This window comes from Mobula birostris, chromosome 3 (genome assembly GCF_030028105.1).
Source record: "Mobula birostris isolate sMobBir1 chromosome 3, sMobBir1.hap1, whole genome shotgun sequence".
NCBI classification, from domain to species: domain Eukaryota; kingdom Metazoa; phylum Chordata; class Chondrichthyes; order Myliobatiformes; family Myliobatidae; genus Mobula; species Mobula birostris.
In genome coordinates this window covers 9,502,880-9,525,099 of record NC_092372.1, presented here as the reverse complement: position 1 = coordinate 9,525,099, position 22,220 = coordinate 9,502,880, and the positions used below count along the sequence as shown (strand labels likewise).

The following is a 22,220-nucleotide window of genomic DNA, read 5'->3' as shown; positions in this document are numbered from 1 at the left end:
TAACTTATTTAACCCTTCCCTATAACGCAAGTCCTCAAGTCCCAGCAATGTCCTTGGATCATCTTCGGCCATCTAGGATTCTTTAAACAGAGGGTAGAATTTCAATTTGTCTATCTAACACAGTTGTTTTAATGTTTTTATCAAAATGGGATCTATCAATAAACCATTTCTCATGGATTCTAATGGAAGAAAACCTCAGAAAATATGGAAGAGGCTTTCTAATTTTCCATGATCTGCTTTATGCTGTCATCCAATCATAATTACCTGCACTCCCAGCAGCCCCCTGCCACACAACCACCCACCCACACAGACACTCAGTTGGCACTTCATTAGATACACCTGCACACCAGCTTGTTAATGCAAATACCTAATGAACCAGTCATGTGGCATAAAAGCATGCAGATATGATCAAGAGATTCAGTTGTTGTTCAGATGAAACATCAGAATGGGGAAGGAATATAATTTACGTGGTTTTAACTGTGGAAAGAATTTTAGTGCCAGACAGGATGGTTTGAGTATCTCAGAAACTGCTGACCTCCTGGGAGTTACACACACAGCAGTCTCTGGAGTTTTCAGAGAATGGAGCAAGAAACAAAAAACGTCCAGTGAGTGACAATTCTGTGGGTGAAAACACCTTGTTAATGAGAGAGGTTGGCCAGACTGAGTCAAGCTGAAAGGAAGGTGACAGTAACTCAAATAATCACACGTTACAACAGTGGTGTGCAGAAGAGCATCTCTGAACGTACAACATGTCAACCTTTGAAGTGGATGGGCTACAGCAGAAGAAGACCATGAACATACACATAGTGAGCACTTTATTACGTACAGGAGGTTACTAATAAAGTGGCCACACACACTCCCCTCAGTGTATGAAATATTTAGAATGTATTTGAACTAATACTGCTCTACATCAATTTTAGTATCAATTAACCTTCCAGATGATTAATTACCAGATCTACTCACTTCTCACTCCAGTTTCCTGCTTTTATTCTGTTTTCCAATTATGTCTTTTTTTAAATGATTGTTAATGATTCAATATAATCTGATTGTGCTTTGCTGATAATATATTGTTCCAGTTTAAGGGTTTAAGTCTACAATTAAGCACTAAACAACTAATTATTACTTCATGGTGACATTTTCCTTTCTTCAGTAAGGTTATAATTATCAGCTTTTTACAGAGCAGCTGATACAGATTATACATAACAATGTCCTTCTAAAAGCAGGGTGTGACTGAGCATCGGGACGATATGTTTTTAATCAAAAAGAATATAATTAGAATAAATTGCTGGTTGAGTAATTAACTCTGCAGTCATTGTGCCTTCGAGTTATCATATCATTTGCTCACAATTTCAAGTCTATTTAGATTAAAAATTTAATTATTAAGAAGCCGATCTGGCAAATGGATAAACAAGGACAATTGGATACCATGGTAGTGTTGTGGTTAGTGCGATGCTGTTACAGCTCAGGGCACCGGAGTTTGGAGTTCAACCCTGCAATCCTCTCTTTGGTCCTCCAGGACTGGGAGTTCAGCTCAGGGCTAACATGCATGACTGGTCAGACAAAATCGTTACAGAAACAGCAATGAAGTATTTCCAAGTCTCCACCCAGGACATGCATAACTGTACATAGTGAAAACCGAGAAGAAGCTACTCGCACAATGAAGGAAGTCCTGCGTACCGCCAGAGACGGAGGAGCTTCATTGCTGCCCTAAATGCCAGTGGCATACCAAGCAGTAAGTCCTGTTAGGACGCACAACATGCTGGACAAGCTCAGCAGGTCGGGCAGCATCCATGGAAACAAACAGTCAACGTTTCGGGCCGAGACCCTTCATCAGGACGTTGACTTGGCCCGAAATGTTGACTGTTCGTTTCCACGGATGCTGCCCGACTTGCTGAGTTCCTCCAGTGTGTTGTGCGAGTTGCTTTGACCCCAGCATCTGCAGAGTATTTTGTGCTTAAGTCCTGTTAGGAGTTTGCACATCCTTCCACTGGCTGCATGGGTTTCCTCCAGGTGCTCCAGTTTCCTCCCACAGATGTACTTGTTAGTAGGTTAATTGGTCATGATAAATTGTCCTGTGATTAGGCTAGGGTAAATCAGGGGGTACTAGGGCAGCACAACTCGAAGTGCATGTTCCATGCTATATATATATATATATCTCAAAATAAAATTTAAAAAAAGGAAAGAGAACTGGGTTTGAGTTTTATACTCTACTTTGGAACCAATGTTCAGTAGTCAGCAAGGGGAGAAGATGGTGGGAGTTTAAAATGATCAACTATCACTACAAAAAGAGTGTTGAAAGATGGAACATCAGAAATATTGTGAGGGGAGAACTCACCTGATGGATATGTCCAGATGTGGGTTGATGGGAGTAGGCAGAATATTAGGATGAAACTCGCTATGGATAGTCCCTAGCACGGCTGAGAAAGGAGGAAGGCTGGACTTGAGGCTAACAGCCCCACCCCCTAAAAGGCTCAGGAATACAGAAGCGCCAACAGAATTTCCAGAGACCTCATCCCTAGGAGAGGAAGGATCTTTGAAGATGGGCTACACCTGGGGATAAATTGAAAGACATGGAGGACAGAGGACTCTAGTGGGCTGCAGTCATTGGCCTAGCTCCAGAAGGGGAAATAGACTAAAACCAGTGACTAGATGGGCCAAAAGGCCTGTTTCTGTGCAGTAGTGCTCTATGACTCCAAATCGTGTGGAATGTGTGACTGAAACTGACTATTTGTCCAACCAGTTTACGCTGCTGTTTATTGTTTACCAAAGCCTCCTTTATATTTCTTAATTTACATACATTGTCAAAGACCTTCATCATCCAGGCCATGTGTGCTCTTCTCTCTGCTACCATCAGGCAGAAGGTGAAGGAGCTGTAAGTCCCACACCACGAGATTCAGAAATAGTGATTATCCCTCAACTATCAGGCTGCTCAACCAGTACAGGTAACGTCACTCACCACAACTCCGGACTGGTTCCACAATCTACAGACTCACTCTCAAGGACCTAACAACCCTTGTTCTTAGTATTCTTTATTTTTTATTTGCATAATTTGTCTTCTTTTGCAAATTGGTTGTTTATCAGTCTTTGTTTACGTAGAGAACATAGAAATCTACAGCACATTACAGACCTTTTGGTGCACAATGTTGTGCCAACCATGTAACCTACTCTAGAAACTGCCTAGAATTTCCTACCGCACAGCCCTCTATTTTTCTAAGCTTTGTGTACCTATCTAAGAGTCTCTTAAAAGACTCTATTGTACCCACCTCCACCACCATCACCGTCAGTGCATTCTATGCACCCACCACTCTCTGTGTGGAAAAACTCACTGCTGACATCCCCTCTATACCAACTTCCCAGCACCTTAAAACTATGCTCCCTCATGTTAGCCATTTCAGCCCCGGGCAACAGCCTCTGGCTATCCACAGGATCAATGCTTCTCATCATCTTATACACCTCAATCAGGTCACCTCTCATCCTCCGTCGCTCCAAGGAGAAAAGATGAAATTCACTCAACCTATTCTCCAGGCAACATCCTTGTAAACCTCCTCTGCATTCTGTCTATAGTATCCACATTCTTCCTGTAGTTAAGTGACCAGAACTGAACACAGTACTTCAAGTGGAGTCTAACTAAGGTCTTATATAGCTGTAATATTATCTCACACCTCTTGAACACAATCTCATGGTTGATGAATGCCAACACACCATACACCTTCTTAATACACTGTCAATCTGCACAGCAGCTTTGAGTGTTCTCTGGACCCCAAGATCTCGCTGATCCTGCGCACTGCCAAGAGCCTTACCTTTAATATAGTATTCTATCTTCAAATTTGATCTATTGAAATGAACCATTTCACTCTCATCTGGGTTGAACTCCATCTGCAACTTCTCAGCCCAGTTCTGCATCCTATCGGTGTACCACTGTAACATATGACAACCCTCCAGACTATCCACAATGCCCCCAACTTTTGTGTCATTAGCAAACTTACTAACCCATCCCTCCACTTCCTCATCCAGGTCATTTATAAAAATCACGAAGAGTAAGGGTCCCAGAACAGATCCCTGAGGCACACCACTGGTCACCGACCTCCATGCAGAATATGACCGGTCTACAACCACTCTTTGCCTTCTGTGGACAAGCCAGTTCTGGATCCACAAAGCAAGGTCCCCTTGGATCCCATGTCTCCTTTCTCAATAAGCCTTGCATGGGGTACCTTATCAAATGCCTTGCTGAAATCCATATACTCTACATCTACTGCTCTTCCTTCATCCATGTGTTTAGTCACATCCTCAAATAGTTCAATCGGGCTCATAAGGCACGACCTGCCCTTGACAAAGCCATGCTGACTATTCCTAATCATATTATACCTCTCCAAATGTTCATAAATCCTGCCTCTCAGGATCTTCTCCATCAACTTACCTGTGTAATAATAACAGGGTTGTCGTGGTGGGAGATTCTAAATCACAAAGAGGAGGGGTCCCTGCAGAACACCACTCGTCACTGTCCTCCATGCCGAACACCAACCATCTACATCCAATCTTTGCCTCTGTGAGCAAGGGTTTTCATTAATTCTATTGTATTCCTTTATTTACATGTACATACTTTGATAATAAATTTACATTAAACTTAGAACTTTTCCTCTATGAATTTTACATTGTCATCAACTGACATTTGATAATGACAGACTTCTTTCCCCAAGCCTACTGACTGAGGTTCTGTTACTTGTTTTAAAGCTCTTAATCATTTTGGACCAGAGTACATCACAAATTGTTTTTGTTTTCTAATCTTGCTTGAGCTCTTCTACTGGTTCTCTTTAATTTAAACAATCTCCCTCAAAGGATAATTGGCAGGTCAGCTTTGATAAACTTCACTCCTAAACTGTGGAATTCAATACCTAAAACTATAAGGGATGCATACTCATTTGTCACTTGGTAAACTCCAACTCAAAACCTATTTATTTAACATGGCTTTTAACTAACATCTTTTTTCTTTTATTTACATATTCATTTTATCTTTTTTTAAATTATTTTTCATATTTATTCCTTTATCCCATTGTAAAGCACTTTGAACTACATTGTTTGCATGGAAAGTGTTCAATAAATAAGTTATTATCAGTATTTATTTTTTCTCAGCTCAAGCTGGTAAAACCTGAAGTACGGGCCTAGCCAAGCATGTTCACTTCTCAATTGGTAGGAACTTCCAGACTATTCTAGTGGTGTTTAGTATTGCGACTTTCTGATATTGCCGTGTACCCCAAATTGCTTAATGCTTTTGTGTCGTGACTTTGGGATGACACCAGTTGTAGATATTACTATCGAGACAATGTATACCCTGTTCATGTTTCAATGTAGAACATAGAAATTTACAGCCCAAAATGTTGTGCTGGCCATGTAACCTACTCTAGAGACTGCCTAGAATTTCCCTAGCGCACAACGCTCCATTTCTCTAAGCTCCATGTACCTATCTAAGAGGCTCTGAAAAGATCCTATTGTATCCATTTCCACCGCCGCTGGCAGTGCATTCCATGCACCTGCCGCCCTCTGTGTGAAAAACTTACCCCTGACATCCCCTCAGTACCTATCTCCAAGCATCTTAAACCTGTGCCCTCTCATCTTAGCCATTTCAGCCCTGGAAAAAAGTGCATCTATCTACACGATAAATGCCCCTCATCATCTTATACACCTCTATCATGTCACCTCTCATCCTCTGTCGCTCCAAGGAGTAAGGGCCAAATACATTCAACCTATTCTCATTATGTCCACCCTCCAATCCAGGCAATTTCCTTGTAAATCTCTTCTGCACTCTCTCTATAGTATCTATATCCTTCCTGTAGTGAGGTGACCAGACTGAACACAGTACTTCAAATGGGGTCTAACTAAGGCTTTGTATAACTGTAACGTTACCTCATGGCTCTTGACTCAATCAGAAGGTTGATAAATGCTAACACACCATATGCCTTAACAACACTGTCAACCTGCGCAGCAGCTTTGAGTGTCCTATCAACACAGACCCCAAGATCTCTCAGATCCTCCACACTGTCAAGAGTCTTACTATTCATATTATATTCTGTCTTCAAATTGGACCAACCAAAATAAACCACTTCACACTTATCTGGGTTGAACTTCATCTGCCACTTCTCAGCCCAGTTCTGCATCCTATCGATGGCCCGCTGTAACCACTGACAACCCTCTAGACTATCCACAACACCCCTAACTTCTGTGTCATCAGCAGACTGACTAACCAACCCTTCTACTTCTCCATCCATTTCATAGACTTTCAATTTCCTCGTTTCATTCAGCATATTTCTGGTGTTTTTCTCTTGCAGATTTCTGTATATTATGTGTATTTGGAATGGCTATATCTATTAAATAAGTTGTTCTTGCTTGTTTATCCTGTACTATTATAACTGGACAGTTATTACAGATTGTCCTATCTGTAATAACTGATCATTCATAACATAATTTGTGGTATTCTGACTCTAAAACTGGATCAGGCTTGTATTTATAGTAAGGTGTGATTTCATTCTTGAGTTTGTACTTTAAAGCAAGTATTTGATTAATTATGTTTGTCACTCGATTGTGCCTGTGCAAGAAATCAGACTGTGTTAAACTGCTACAGGGTCCTGTACTGTGTTGAATTGTTTCTGGTTTTCTTCGGCATTTATCATCTTGAACTAGCTTTTTTTATTGGGTATTTTTGATAATTTTCATTAACAAACTGTTCCTGTATTGCCACAGGAAACCCATAGTATTACTATTATTATTATTGTAGTGTATATTGTATGATGCAGTACTTGGGGACGGTGGCAGAGCTATCTCAGATTTCAGTTGTCCAATAAAGATTAAAGATGAGTTTGATATATCACATGGAAATTGAAACATCAATACATACAGTGAAATGTATCTTTTATGCCAACAACCAACACCATCCAAGGATGAGCTGGGGACAGTCTGCAAGTGCCAGCATGCTTCTAGTGTCAAGATAACAAGCCCATATCTTACTAACCCAAATCCATATATCTTTGGAATGTGATAGGAAACTGAAGCACCTGGAGGAAACCCAGAGGGTCATGATGAGAAAGTGAAAACTCTTTACAGGTATCTGTGGGATTTGAACCCCAATCACAGTCAGCGGCACTGTAATGCGATTCCGCTAACCACTACACTACTGTGCAACACTGCAGCAAAGTGTTGAATGGCAACAGTTTGTTGTTAGGCAGAGAGGAAAGAAAATCCAGGGAATACGTCAAATGGATAAAATTTATACGTGACTGAATTCCCATGCTCTCCTATTGGGAAGGCCCTAACCCTGAGTTCCAGAACATAAATATAGAACATAGAAAGTTACAGCACAATAATGTTGTGTCAACCTTTTAACCTACTCCAAGATCAATCTAACTATTCCCTCTCACATAGCCCCCCACTTTTCTTTCATCTATGTGCTTACCTAAGAGTCTTAAATTTCACTAATACATATGCCATACTTCTTTCTTTCAGTTACTTTCTTGTATTAGCCATTTTCGCCCTGGGAAAAAATCACTGGCTCTTCACCTTATTTATGCCTCTTATCACCTTATACACCTCTACAAGGTTACCCCTCATCCTTCTTTGCTCAAAAAAGAAAAGCTCTAGCCCACTCAACCTTTTTTCTCTAATCCAAGCACCATCTCCTCCGTGGTCAATCTCCTCTACACCCTCTGTAAAGCTTCTACATTCTCCCTACAATGAGGCGACCAGAACTGAACACAATGCACCAAGTGCGGTCTAACCAGAGCTTGATAGAGCTGTAACATTACCTTGTGGCTATTGAACAGAAATCCACCACCACCACCCGCCTCTGAACAAAGAAAGCTAACACACCATATGCCTTCACAATATCCTGAAAAGGGAAGGTGAGCAGCTGGAAGTAGAAACAGGAACTCAAGTGTGGTAATCTCGGGATTGCTGTCTGTGCCACGTGACAGTGAAGATTAGAATAGAATGAGGTGACAGATAAGTACATGCCTGAAGAATTAGAGCGGGGGCAGGGATTCAAATTTCTGGAAAACTGGGACCTCTTCTGGGGCAGGTGGGACCTGTACAAAAGGGATGAGTTGCACTTGAACCTGAGGGGGACCAATATTCTTGAGGGCAGGTTTACTAGCGTTTTTGAGAGTGGTTTAGACTAATATGGCAGATGGATGGGCACCAGTATAATAGAGGATGAGCCAGCAGGTTAACAAGTAGATGATGAATGTAAGGAAGGACAGACCAATGAATGGATACAAATGCAGCCAGAGCAAGGAGTTAAATTGAAGTACACAGGCAAAATTCAAAAGGGCAAAGAATGCAGGATGGAAGGTGTTGTATTTAAATGCACATAACATTCAGAATAAGGTGGACGAAATTTGTGGTGCAATTAGAGATTGGTCACTATGACTTTGTAGACGTCACTGAGTTCTGGTTGAAAGAAGGCCATAGTTGGAAGATTAGCATCAAAGGATATATTTTGTATTGAAAGGACAGGCAGGAAGGTATAGGTGGTGGTGTGGCTCTGCTGGTAAGAGGTGGAATTACATTTTTTAGAAAGAGGTGACATAGGGTCAGAGAATGTCAAATCTTTGTGGGTGGAGTTAAGAAACTGCAAGAGTGAAAAAAAACATCATAAAAATCACATCTTTCCCTCCCCCCCCCCCCGCATTCCGCAGGGATTGCTCCCTACGCGACTCCCTTGTCCATTCGTCCCCCCCATCCCTCCCCACTGATATCCTTCCTGGAACTTATCCGTGTAAGCGGAACAAGTGCTACGCATGCCCTTACACTTCCTCCCTTACCACCATTCAGGGCCCCAAACAGTCCTTCCAGGTGAGGCAACACTTCACCTGTGAGTCGGCTGGGGTGATATACTGCGTCTGGTGCTCCCGATGTGGCCTTTTATATATTGTCAAGACCCGACGCAGACTGGGAGACCACTTTGCTGAACACCTACGCTCTGTCCTCCAGAGAAAGCAGGATCTCCCAATGGCCACACATTTTAATTTCACATCCCATTCCCATTCTGACATGTCTATCCACAGCCTCCTCTACTGTAAAGATGAAGCCACACTCAGGTTGGAGGAACAACACCTTATATTCCGTCTGGGTAGCCTCCAACCTGATGGCATGAACATCGACTTCTCTAACTTCCGCTAATGCCCCACCTCCCCCTCGTACCCCATCTGTTACTTATTTTTATACACACATTCTTTCCCTCACTCTCCTTTTTCTCCCTCGGTCCCTCCGAATATACCCCTTGCCCATCCTCTGGGTCCCCCCCCCCCCCGCCCGTCTTTCTTCCCGGACCTCCTGTCCCATGATCCTCTCGTATCCCTTTTGCCTATCACCTGTCCAGCTCTTGGCTCTATCCCTCCCCTTCCTGTCTTCTCCTATCATTTTGGATCTCCCCCTGCCCCTCCAACTTTCAAATCTCTTACTGACTCTTCCTTCAGTTAGTCCTGATGAAGGGTCTCGGCCTGAAACGTCGACTGTACCTCTTCCTACAGATGCTGCTTGGCCTGCTGCATTCACCAGCAACTTTGATGCGTGTTGCTTATAAGAATCATATATAGGCCTCCAAATTGTAGCCAAGATGTGGGGTTGAGATCGTAAAGGATTGCTGGAAAAGGCATGGCGATATGCAAGGGGATTGGGGAAAATCAGGTCCCAGCTGGATTGCAAGAAAGGGAATTTGTTGAATGCCTATGAGAAGGCTTTTCAGAGCAGCTTGCACTTGAGCCTACTTGGGGAAAGGCCACCTTAGATTGGGTGTTGTGCAATAATCCAGATCTTATTAGGGAGCTTAATGTGAAGAAACCCTTGGCAGGCAGTGATTATAATATGATTGAGTTCCTACTGCAATTTGAGAGGGAGAAGCACTAACACATGTATCAGTATCGCAACGGAATAAATGGAATTACAGAGGCATGAGAGAGAAACTTGCCAAGGTGGATGGGAGGAGAATACTGGCAAGGATGACGGCAGAGCAGAGATGGCTGAAGTTTCTTCAAATAGTTCACAAGTAGCAGGATAGATGTGTCCCACAAAAGAAGTTGTTCTCAAACGACAGGTCTAGGCAACTGTGGCTGACAAGGGAAGTTAAGGACTGCATAAAAGCCAAGGAAATGATTTATAAGGTAGCAACAGTGAATGGGAAGTTGGATGATTAGAATTCTTTTAAAATCCAACAAAAGGCAACCAAAAGATGAAATATGAGGTCCAGTTAGCCAATAATATAAAGCAGGATACTAAAGGTCTTTCTCAGTTATATAAAGAGTGAAAGGGAGGTGGGAGTTGATATTGGATCACTGGAAAATTATGTTGGTGAGGTAATGGAAGACAAAGAAATGGCAGATGAACATAATGAATACTTTGCATCAGTTCTCTCTGTGGAAGACGTTAGCAGTGTGCCAGAGCTCTGTGAGCAGGAGTGAGTGCCTTTGCTATTACCAAGGAAAAAGTGCTAGGCAAACTGAAAGGTCTTAAGGTGGATAAGTCACCTGGACCAAATGGACTACGTCCCAGAGTTGTGGGAAAGGTTGCTGAAGAGGTAACAGATGCATTGGTCATGATTATTCAAGAATCACTTGATTCTGGCATGGCCATGGAGGACTGGAAAATTGCAAATGTCACTCCACTCTTTAAGAAGAGAGGAAGGCAAAAGAAAGTTAGTCTAACCTCAATGGTTGGGAAAGTCTTGGAGTCTATTATTAAGGATGTGGTTTCAGGGTTATTGGAGACTAATGATAAAATAAGTCAATGTCATCATGGTTTCTGTAAAGGGAAATCTTGCCCAACAAATCTGCTAGAGTTCTTCGAGGGAGTGACAAGCAGGGTGGACAAAGGAGAGGCAGTGAATGTCATCGCTCAGATTTTCAGAAGGCATTTGATAAGGTGCCACACATGAGGCTGCTTAACAAGATATCATCCTGTGGCATTACAGAAAAGATACTGGCATGGGTAGAGGAATGGCTGACAGGCAGGAGGCAGTGAGTGGGAATAAAGGGGGCCTTTTCTAATTGACTGCCAGTGACTAGTAGAGCTCCTCAGGGTCAGTATTGGGGCCACTACTATTTACATTTTTTGTTAATGATTTGGATAATGGAATTAATGGATTTGTGGTAAAGTTTGTGGATGATACAAAGATAGGTGGAAGAGTAGGTAGTGCTGAGAAAGCAATGCAATTGCAATAGGACTTAGACAAATTGGAAGAATGGGCAAAAAAGTAGCAGATGGAATGCAGTGTTGGGAAATGTATGATAATGCATTTTGGTAAAAGAAACAATAGTGCAGACTACTAAATAAATAGAGAGCAAATTGAAACATCAAAGGTGCAGAGGGACTTAAGAGTCCTCTTGCAAAACTCCCAGAAGGTTAATTTACAAGTTGAATCTGTGGGAAAGAAGGCAAGTGCAATGTTGGCATTTATTTCAAGGGGAATAGAATATAAAAGCAAGGAGATAATGCTGAGGCTTTATAAGATACTAGTCAGCCCACACTTGGAGTATTGTCGACTGTTTTTGGCCTCTTGTCTCAGAAAAGATGTGTTGACATTGGAGAGAGTCTAGAGGAAGTTTATGGGGATGATGATTCCAGGAATGAAGGGGTTAACATACAAGAAGCATTTGGTAACTTTGGGCCTGTACTTACTGGAATTTAGAAGAATGCCGGGGGAGGGGGTGGTGGGGATCACATTGAAACCTACCCCAAACGTTGGAAGGACTAGATATGGTGAATTTGGATGCGGAGAGGATCTTTTCTCTGGTTGGGGTATCCAGAACTAGAGGACACAGCCTCAAAATTGAGGGGCGACCTTTTAGAACAGAGGTAAGATGTATTTTTTTTTAGCCAGAGAGTAGTGAATCTGTGGAATGCTTTGCCACAAACTGCACTGGCCAAGTCCATGGGTATTTTTAAAGTGAAGTTGATAGTTTCCTAATTGGTCAGGGCATCAAAGGATATGGCAAAAAGACAGGTGTATGGGGTTGAGTGAGATCCAGCATCAGCCATGGAGGAATGGTGGAGCAGACTCGATAGGCTGAATGACCTCATTCTGCTCCTATGTTTTGTGGTCTTATGGTCTAATCACCTGAACTGAACTCAATACTCAAAGAGCTCTGATACAGTTAGAAGGAGAAACAAGACTACCATTAGCAAAGGCGGCAAAAAGCCACTTAGAGCTTCATTGTGATTCTTTGCACCTTTTGAAGAATATTTTAACATTAAAAAGATGATTTCTTACCCCTATATTTCCAAAGCAAAGGTACACACACACACACACACACACACACACAGTGTGTATCATTATAGAATTAGAGGACACTGTGCTTTTGATTTCTCTTCTGGGAGCAAGGAAGTGCAAAATCATAACTTATGAACATTTATGAATGCTATGAACGTGTTTCCTTCCATTTTCATCTCCTAATAGTCTGAACTCTGAAGGGTTTGAAAACTGCTGGCTTGTGGAGACAGAGTGCAAGCAACTATCAAATTTCACAGTTTAAGGGTTTATAACGGTATTGATGCAATAAGGCCTGCAGTCTGAATTCCGACTGAGGCTTATCACATAATCACATTTAACACACACAAAATCATGGAGGAACTCAGCAGGTCAGGCAGTATCTATGGAGAGGAATGAACAGTCGGCATTTTGAGTGGAGAGCCCTCCTTGGGAAGGTCCTTTTGATCTCTCGCTCTCAGATTCCAGTGCTGGCACATTGATACAGGGTGGAAAGTAACACTTCCATTTTATTTCCACCTATTATAATTCCGATCACCAACCCCATTCCGACATGCCAGTCCATGGCTTCCTCTGCTGCTGCAATGAGGCTACTGGCAGGTTGAAGGAGTGAGGTCTCATATTCTGTCTGGGCAGCCTCCAACTCGACGGCATGAACTTTGATTTCTTTAACTTCCAATAGTTCCTCTCCCCTCCCTCCTTCTGTCTTTTACAATTCCTCTTCTGTCTCCCCTCTTACCTCTCCTCCCCTGCCTATCACCTTCCTCTGGTGCCTCTCCTTCCCTTTCTCCCATGCTCAACTCTCCTCTCCTGTCAGATTACTTCTTCTTCATCCCTTTACCTCGCATGCCACTCTGGCTGAACAGAGGAGCACTTTTAGTGATAGACTAAGACAACTGCACTGCTCCAAAGAGCGCTATGTGAGGTCATTCTTACCCTCGGCCATTAGGCTCTAAAATGAATCAACCTACAGCCGGGGAAGTGATGATGCCCCTCCTGTTAGTCCGTTTCTGGCAACTTATCTTTTATTCTTTCTACTTCTCTTCTAATATTTACATCTGTGCACTTGTAACGTTACTGTGACACTGTAATTTCCTTTGGGATCAATAAATTATCTAGCTCCTCCACCTATCACCTCCCAGCCTCTTGTTTCATCCCCTCTCACCTAGCAGTTTGCAGTCCTCTTCCTCCTCCATCTTCTCATTCTGGCTACTTCACCCTTCCTCTCCATTCCTGATGAAGGATTGACTCAAAACGTTGACTGTTTATTCATTTCCACAGATGCTGCCTGACTGGCTGAGTTCCTCCAGCATTTGGTGTGTGTTGCTGCGGACCTCCAGCATCTTTATTTAGTTATTTATTGAGATACAGCATGGAGTAGGCCCTTACGGCGTTTGAGCCACACCGCCCAGCAATTTCCCCCATTCCAATCCTAGCCTAACCTCAGGACAATCTACAATGATCAACTAACCCACCCAACCAGTCTTTGGCCTGTGGGAGGAAACTGGAGCACCTGGAGGAGACCCACGTGGTCAGAGGGAGAACGTGCAGACTTCTCACAGGAAGCGGTGGGAATTGAACCCGGGTTGCCTGTACTGTAAAGTGTTGTGTGAACCATAATGCCACCGTGCCACCCCATCTGCAGAATCTCTTGTATCTACATTGTCAATTTGCAGTGACTGCTTCTCTACACACTGTACTCTTGAGCAATTTCACTCAGACCACTTGATTACCATTCACCGCTGCATTATGTCCAAGATATATTCCAAATCTATTTGTAATTCTTGTTCTTGGTTACTCGTTTCTGCAGTGATTTTTTGAAGCCAGTCTTTTGTTTCATATCAGACACAATTTGATTTAAATGCAAAATGGAAATGTCTACTTTGGATTCTATCTAATAAAGACACTGCCATGAAAAAAATAAATTACTCTTAATACTCTTCTGGAATGTTGATATTGTAGGTAGTAACTGCATTGCACTCAATTAGTCTTTTGTGTTGAAAGCAGCTGACAGTTAATTAATGTTAGATTAATTTTCTGATTCTTATTAATATTCACACCACTATCACATTCTGTGTTATTGGCATTTACTATATGTAGACAGCTACACCCCTGAGTTGTAAACCTCCTCAAAACTATCAATAATGTCCCAAAGAAGGGTCTCAGCTTGAAATGTTATTTCCCTAGATGCTGCCTGACCTGCTGAGTTCCTCCAGCATTTTGTGTGTGTTGCTCTGGATTTCCAGCATCTGCAGAATCTCTTGTGTTTATAATAATGTCAGACTGTTTCTTTTAGTGGGGAAATGTTTTCCAAATCGCTAATATTCCAGATTATCACTGGGAGTGGTTAGGGAAAAGGGCTACAAAAACAAAAACCACGCCACCTTAAATATTCCCCCCCCCCAGGTAGTTAATCTGATCAACCATTCTAATTAGCCACCTCTACGCCACTATTACCTCAGTCACTGTACTGCACTATAAATACTTTTAACCACTTTCTATAATGTCCTTTACATTGTAAATACATGCCGGCCACAGCCACAGCCCCATCCACCACTTCCATAGGCAGGCTAAACCAGGTGAGTGAAGCACATACCCAAGGTAGATAGAGACATGCCTGTCCTCGCATGCGAAGTCAGCTCCAGCAGACTGGGTGAATGAGATCTACAGTAAGGTCCAACAACCAGGAAGGCAGCTCTGCAATGCTCTGTGGAAAGCAAAGGGCTTGGCGAGGCACAAAAGAAGTCAGGGTCATCCACTGCAACCAAGGAGGACCCCAATTTGTGATGCTTGCTTGTACGACTGGACCCAGACCTCAGAGGTTGAGAGTGTGGAAATGCCTAGTGCAATGGCTTAAAACTTCTCCTGCACATGTTTCCTATCTTCCTCAGATATGATAATAGACAATAGGTGCAGGACTAGGCCATTCGGCCCTTCAAGCCAACACTGCCATTCACTGTGATCATGGCTGATCATCCACAATCAATACCCCATTCATGCCTTCTCCCCATATCCCTTGACTCTGCTATCATTAAGAGCGCTATCTAACTCTTTCTTGAAAGCATCCAGAGAACTGGCCTCCACTGCCATCTGAGGCAGAGAATTCCACAGATCCGCAATTATCTGGGTGAAAAAGTTTTTCCTCAACTCCGTTCTAAATGGACTACCCCTTATTCTCAAATTGTGGCCTTTGGTTCTGGACTCCCCCAACATCAGGAACATGTTTCCTGCCTCTAGCGTGTCCAATTCCTTAATAATCTTATATGTTTCAATCAGATCCCCTCTCATCCATCTAAATTCCAGTGTATACAAGCCCAGTTGCTCCAATCTTTCAACATATGACAGTCCTGCCATACGATGAACAGCCACCAGATGTTAGGTATTTATATATTTAAGCACGTTTTATTCCGTAACTGTACTTTAACCTCCAACCCGTTTTCATATAATTCTTTACTGTTTGGAATTGTTGAACGGTGTTTTTATTGCATGCCATGCCAACAGACCACAGCAAATTCCTGATACGTGTAAATGTAGACAGCAAATAAAGTTGATCCTTCAGAAAAATCGTGTGACAGGATTATGGGAATTTGGCTTTTATTAGGATTCGTGAATATCAGACAGAAAGCGTAAAATTCCTTCAAGAGTATTTGAAATGGAAAAAAAAAATGAGAAAATTGTATCTTAAAATGAAGGTAAAATGAGACAGCATCACTTGAAGCATCTGAAATTAGTGTCACCACAATGAACCAACACCCTCCTTTGTCACCCTAATTTCTATGACTCTATCTAATGTCCGGTCGAGCCTGCACTAGGCAATGGAAAACCTGTTTTCCCTTGATAACCCAGTTCATCTGGTTTTTCTATGGACTTTATACTTTGTTGCTGTACCTGCTGAAGGTTTTAAACAATTAAATGCATGAATTAAACGCTGAGGAGAAATTTTCTACAGCTCTGCTCTCTGACTCAGCTTTCATTATCTCCTTCAACCTCTACTTCCTTTTCTTTACCTTGAAGAATCATTTTCAAACAAATTTATTGGAAGAAGTTTTGCTTTAATTCGGTGTCTAATGCCATGACTTGATGATTAGAAATTCCATTAAATTGCATGTAAAGCAACATTGTGGGTCACCAGGGATGAGGCTGTGAATGAGCCTCATTCTCAGTATGGAATGTGTGACAGAAACTGAACATTCGTCCAACCAGTTCACCATGCTGTTTACTGTTTACCAAAGCCTCCTTTATATTTCTCAATTTACATACAGTGCTTACACATCATCAAAGACCTTCAGAATACAGACCAAGTGTGCTCTCTTCTCACTGCTACTATCAGGCAGAAGGTACAGGAGCTTCAGGTCCCACACCACCCGGTGCAGGAACAATTATTACCCCTCAACCATCAGGCTCCTGAACCTGGGTGGATAAGATAGGGCACTGAGGAGTGCTGTGGAACAAAGGAATCTGGGAATACAGGTCCATAATTCATTGAAAGTGATGTCACAGGTAGTTAGGGTTGTAATGAAAGCTTTTGGCACATTGGCCTTCTTAAACGCAAAGTACTGAGTACAGGAGATGGGATGTTATGTTGAAGTTGTGTAAGATATTATATAGGCATCTATTAGTCTCGTGAGACCATGGATTTGCGCCTCGGAAGGTTTCCAGGGTGCAGGCCTGGGCAAGGTGGTATGGAAGACCAGAAGTTGCCCATGCTGCAAGTCTCCCCTCTCCACGCCACCGCTGTTGTTGAAGGGAAGGGTACTAGGGCCGATACATCTTGGCACTGGTGTCGTCGCAGAGCATTGTGTGGTTATGTGCCTTGCTCAAGGACACAACACGCTGCCTCAGCTGAGGCTCGAACTAGTGACCTTCAGATCACTAGACCGACGCCTTAACCACTTGGCCACGCACCAACACTGTAAGATATTGATAATGCCTAATTTGGGGTATTGTGTGCAGTTTAGGCCACCTACAGGAAAGATGTAAATAAGGTTGAAAGAGTGCAGAGAAAACTTATAAGGATGTTGCCAAGAGTGGAGGACCTGAGTTATAAGGAAAGATTGAATAGGTTAGGATTTTATTCCTCTGAGCGTAGAAGATTGAGGGGAGTTATGCAAAATTATGAGGGGTATAGATAGGGTAAATGCAAGCAGGCTTTCCCTGTAAATGCCCACAAGAAAATGAATCTCAGGGTTGTACATGGTGATATAAATCTACATTCTTTGATAATAAATTTACTTTGACTTTAATATGTTCATTGGTGACTGTAAGTTGCTCTTTTGTATGCAAAAGAAATGAAACGTTAAAAGGATTTTGTTAGGTATGTGTTAGAGAGAATAATTTGCAGTTGTTCTGGAAAATAATGAGAGGGAGAATGGATCACATAGGTTTGCACTCCTGGGAACTGGTTTAGACCCAAAGGGGCAGACTGATCTTCTACACAGTAGGACCTACTGTGTCTTGGGTCAATGAGCCACATCACCCATCAACCCACCTGTTTAACCCTAACCTATTCACAGGACAATTTACAAAGTCCAATTAACCTACCAACACACAAGTGAAGTGAACGCACAAGATTTTGCAGATGCTGGAAATCCAGAGCAACACACACAAAATTCAGTAGGTCAGGCAGCATCTATGGAGAGGAATAAACATACTGATCATTCCCCTCCATAAATGAACCTCTCTGAATTGCTCCCTCACTTTGCCACCAAATTAATCTCATTTCTCTCCCCTTCCTCTTCTCTCTTTTTTCATTCCCATTTTGGTTTCTCTTCACCTCATCTGCCCATAACATCCATTTGATGCCTCTCCTTCATCCCTTTCTCCCATGGTCCACTATGCTTTCCTATCAGATTCTTCACCCTTTTGTCTCTTCTACGTATCACCTACCAGCTTCTTACTTCATTTCTTCTTCCCACCCACCCACCTTCGCATCATGAAGCCTCACCCATCACCTGCCAGCTTCTACTTCATCCCCTCCCCTCACATTCTTATTCTGGCTTCTCTCCCCTTTATTTCCAGTCCTGATGAAAAGTCTTGACCCGAAACATCGACCATTAATTCCCCTCCATAGATGCTGCCTGACCTGCTGAGTTCCCCCAGCGTTCTGTGTGTATTAACATGTCGGTGCGATAAGGGTCAGCCCATGGAATAATATCTCAATAATTTTTATTCAGGGAAATTATACTGAAATATATAGAAAGTTTTAAGCAAATATTCTTAAAGGTTACTTGTGAATCTATTAATATGCACCTCTGTCTTTTCAAACACGATAGTTATTTTGTTAGTTAGTGATTAAATAGGCATCTGTTAGTCTCATGAGACCATGGATTTGCGCCTTAGAAGGTTTCCAGGGTGCACACCTGGGCAAGGTTGTATGGAAGACCGGCAGATGCCCATGCTGCAAGTCTCCCTTCTCCACGACACCAATGTTGTCCAAGGGAGGGGCATTAGGACCCATACAGCTTGGCACCAGTGTCGTCACAGAGCAATGTGTGATTAAGTGCCTTTCTCAAGGACACAGCAGGCTGCCTCATCCAAGGCTCGAACTAGTGACCTTCAGATCACTAGACGAACACCTTAACCACTTGGCCACGCACCACGTGATACAGCAGGGTAAAAGGCCCTTACGGCCCAATTATGCCCACGAGACCAATTAGCCTACTAACCGGTAGGTCTTTGGACTGTGGGAGGAAACCAGAGCACCCAGAGGAAACTCACGCAGTCATGGAGAGAACGTACAAATTCCTTACAGTAATCCGAGTTGCAGTCTCTGTAAGGCAATGTGCTAACCACTAGGTTACTGTGCCACCTGTTACACTACTGTGTCGCACATAACTAGAAGCAATTTACAAAATCTAAAGGGCCAAGTGGCTTCAATAAAAGGTGTAATATTTGAATCTCCACGCTAGCTGATTCTAGGTTTGTTTGGCGTTCTTTACTATTAGAGCATTGCTAGAGAGCATTTGAAGTGTTACAGCTGGCTTTTCTGATGAAAACTGGCATGACAACTGTACTATTGTCTTCACTAGAAAGCGTGCTTGTGGTCGGGAAAGAATATTTGAGAAGTGGATGGGTTTCATTCTAATCTTTCTCTGCAACTGAATGTCAACAATCACCCTGCAGAGTCTGGGGCCATGTGTGAGGAACGACAATATGAGTGACATCCAGACGGTTGGTGAAGCCTCAGAGTCTCTGGGCATCACGTCAGAAGACAGCAGATAAAAACCTCGGAGTGAGGCAGGCTGAAGCAAAAATAATGCTGAGAAAAACATAGCAAAGCCCTTTCAGATTTTCCAGAGGCACAGGGTTGTCTGGTTGATGCTCCCAAACTTGGTTGAAATGGAATAAGAATGAAAAATAAGCAGATATTTGTCAGCAACCCCATGGGAAAGAATAAGAGCTACTTCTTCTTGCAAGCACATATGCTGTTCAGAATGCAAAACTGAGAGGCACATTATGCTCGACAAGTAACCAAGTGGGAGTTTAATCTCTCCCTACAGAAAGGCTAATTATTAAGCAATTAAAAGTTCATTTAAAAAATCTAATCATTAGGGAGAAACCCTTTGGCTCTTAAAGTCACCTAAACTGTTTAGCATTCAGTAAATGCTTTGCTCTGAGCTTGATGGGGATGGACAGAAGGCAGAGAGTCTAGAGTAGGAGGATGTCACCATTTCTGTTCCTTAAAATATTCATGATACAATATTTATGTCAAATAAGCTGAACATCACTTTTTATAATTACTGTGAAATGTCATGAACCCTTATCAGCACTGTGTACTTAAAGGTGACATTAACATTATCAAATAAAAAGCAGATCAGGGTTTCTCTTCCAAAACTGCAGTCAATATTTGATGATTTTTAGATTTAATCTTGATTTTGTTAATAATTTAAAGTGTTCTATTCTATAAGCAATTGTATAATTTCTAACTTGTATTAGATTTGCATTCACATACAACATGGGGGTGGGGGTTGGTGAGGGCATCAGGGTCGGTGCCCTCCACTGGCAGCAGCTTGGCGTAGCATCCTGGCTGGAGTCAGAGCTCCCTCGATTGTGGTCGACTGTAGGTTGAGTTTTGGTCTCTTTTATTGCGTGACCGTGATACCATTTGAGCTTGCTACCTTGCGTGTGCTTTGTGCTGTGTGTGACTGTTGGTACTGTGTTTTGCACCTTGACTCCATAGTAACGCTGTCTTGTTTGGCTATATTGATGAGTATTCATGTATGGTTCAATGACAATTAAATTTGGATGAATTGAATTGAATTTAGTTTAGTATTTGATAAAAAAAAAGGTATTTCAAAGGTTCAAAGTATACTACCCTGAGATTCATTTTTTCGCAGGCATTCACAGCAAATGCATAGAAACACAATAGAATCAATGAAAAGCCACACACAAGATGGACAGACAACCAATGTGCAATGTGCAAAAGACAACAAACTGTGCACATATAAAAAGAAAAAAAACTAATAATAATAGTAAATAATTAAGCAATAAATATCGAGAACATGAGATGAAGGGCTCTTGTAAATTAAGTCAATATGTTGTGAGAAATGTTCAGTGATGGGGCATATGAAGTTGAGTGAAATTATCCCCTCTGGTTCAAGAGCCTAAGAGATAATAACTGTTCCTGAACCTGGGCGTGTGGGTCCTGAGGCTCCTGTACCTCCAATCTGATGGCATCAGGAAGATGACAGCATGACCTGGATGCTGGAGGTCCTTGATAATGGACTTTCCTGTGATAGCACTCCATGTGGATATGCTCAATGGCGGGGAGGGCTTTACCTGCGATGGACTGGGCCGCATCCACTACTTTTTATAAGATTTTTCTTTCAAGGGCATTAGTGTCCTCGTATAGATTTAATATAAATTTGATGTAGATTTAATTATGATCTTATTAATAATTTAAGGTGTCGTATTCTGTAAATAATTCTATAAATTTTAATTCAGATTGGATTTAGTTTAGCATTTTGGTGTTTGAATAAAAAAAAGAATTATGCTTTCCTATGGAATAATATTAGACCCATGTTATTCTTACAGAGTTTTGTTTAATGCGCAGAGCGCTTTTTAAGTGCCCACAGGACAGATATTTCACTATATCAATAATTCACAAATGTGGTATAATGTTCAGTGGTTTGCAACAGTGCACAGGATCCAAGAATTCATTAATATATCTTGCAGTGGCCTTATCAGATGCTGTGTTATCTTCGAAAACACACAATCACCGCGGAGCACCACACCTGCCCAGTACAGCACGCCTTCTACATTCATTCTCACCAGATCTTTTCTTTATTTTTTTTAGTATTTCTCATTCATACTCTTACAAGACAAAAAGTGAAGGCTGATGAATATGGAATTAGCAGTTCTCAAACTGCAGGGAGAATTGTTTTTTTCCTCTCAGAGTTTATAATCTGTGACCATATGATGTGATAATGTTTGTACTGAGAGTTTCAGTGTGGTAAGGATCTGGTTGAAAATTATCCTAAAGTAATTTGCTTCCAAGATGGAAATTGGAGGCATAGACCCCATTATCTGAATTTAAAATTTCTGAAGGAATTCCATCATCACTGGTCCAGCTAGCTTTCTATTTTAATTCTATTGGTATTAAAAAAGACCAGAGAACACACAGCACAGATATTTCATCATGCGGAGAGAATGTTTCCTATATTTGAGGAGTCTAGGACCAGAGGGCACAGCCTCAGAACAGAAAGATATTCAGAGATGAGGAGGAATTTGCTTTAGCCAGAAGGGGGAGAATCTGTGAAATTCTTTGCCACAGACAGCTGTGGAGGCCGAGTCATTGGGTATATTTAAGGCTGAGGTTTACAGGTTGTTAATTGGTTAGGGTGTCAAAAGTAACGGGGACAAGGCAGGAGGCAGGGTTGAGAGGGATAATAAATCAGCCATGATGGAATGGTGGAGAAGACTCGAAGGGCTGAATGGCCTAACCCTGTTCCTATGTCTTATGGTTTTATGT

The 22,220-nt window shown here is 42.1% G+C and overlaps 1 protein-coding gene across 1 annotated transcript in view; it reads right to left on the bottom strand.

Moving 5' to 3' along the window:
* The window catches only part of dcc (DCC netrin 1 receptor), a 1,002,879-nt gene that overhangs the window by 803,827 nt on the left and 176,832 nt on the right, over positions 1-22,220 (bottom strand). The window lies entirely within an intron of this gene.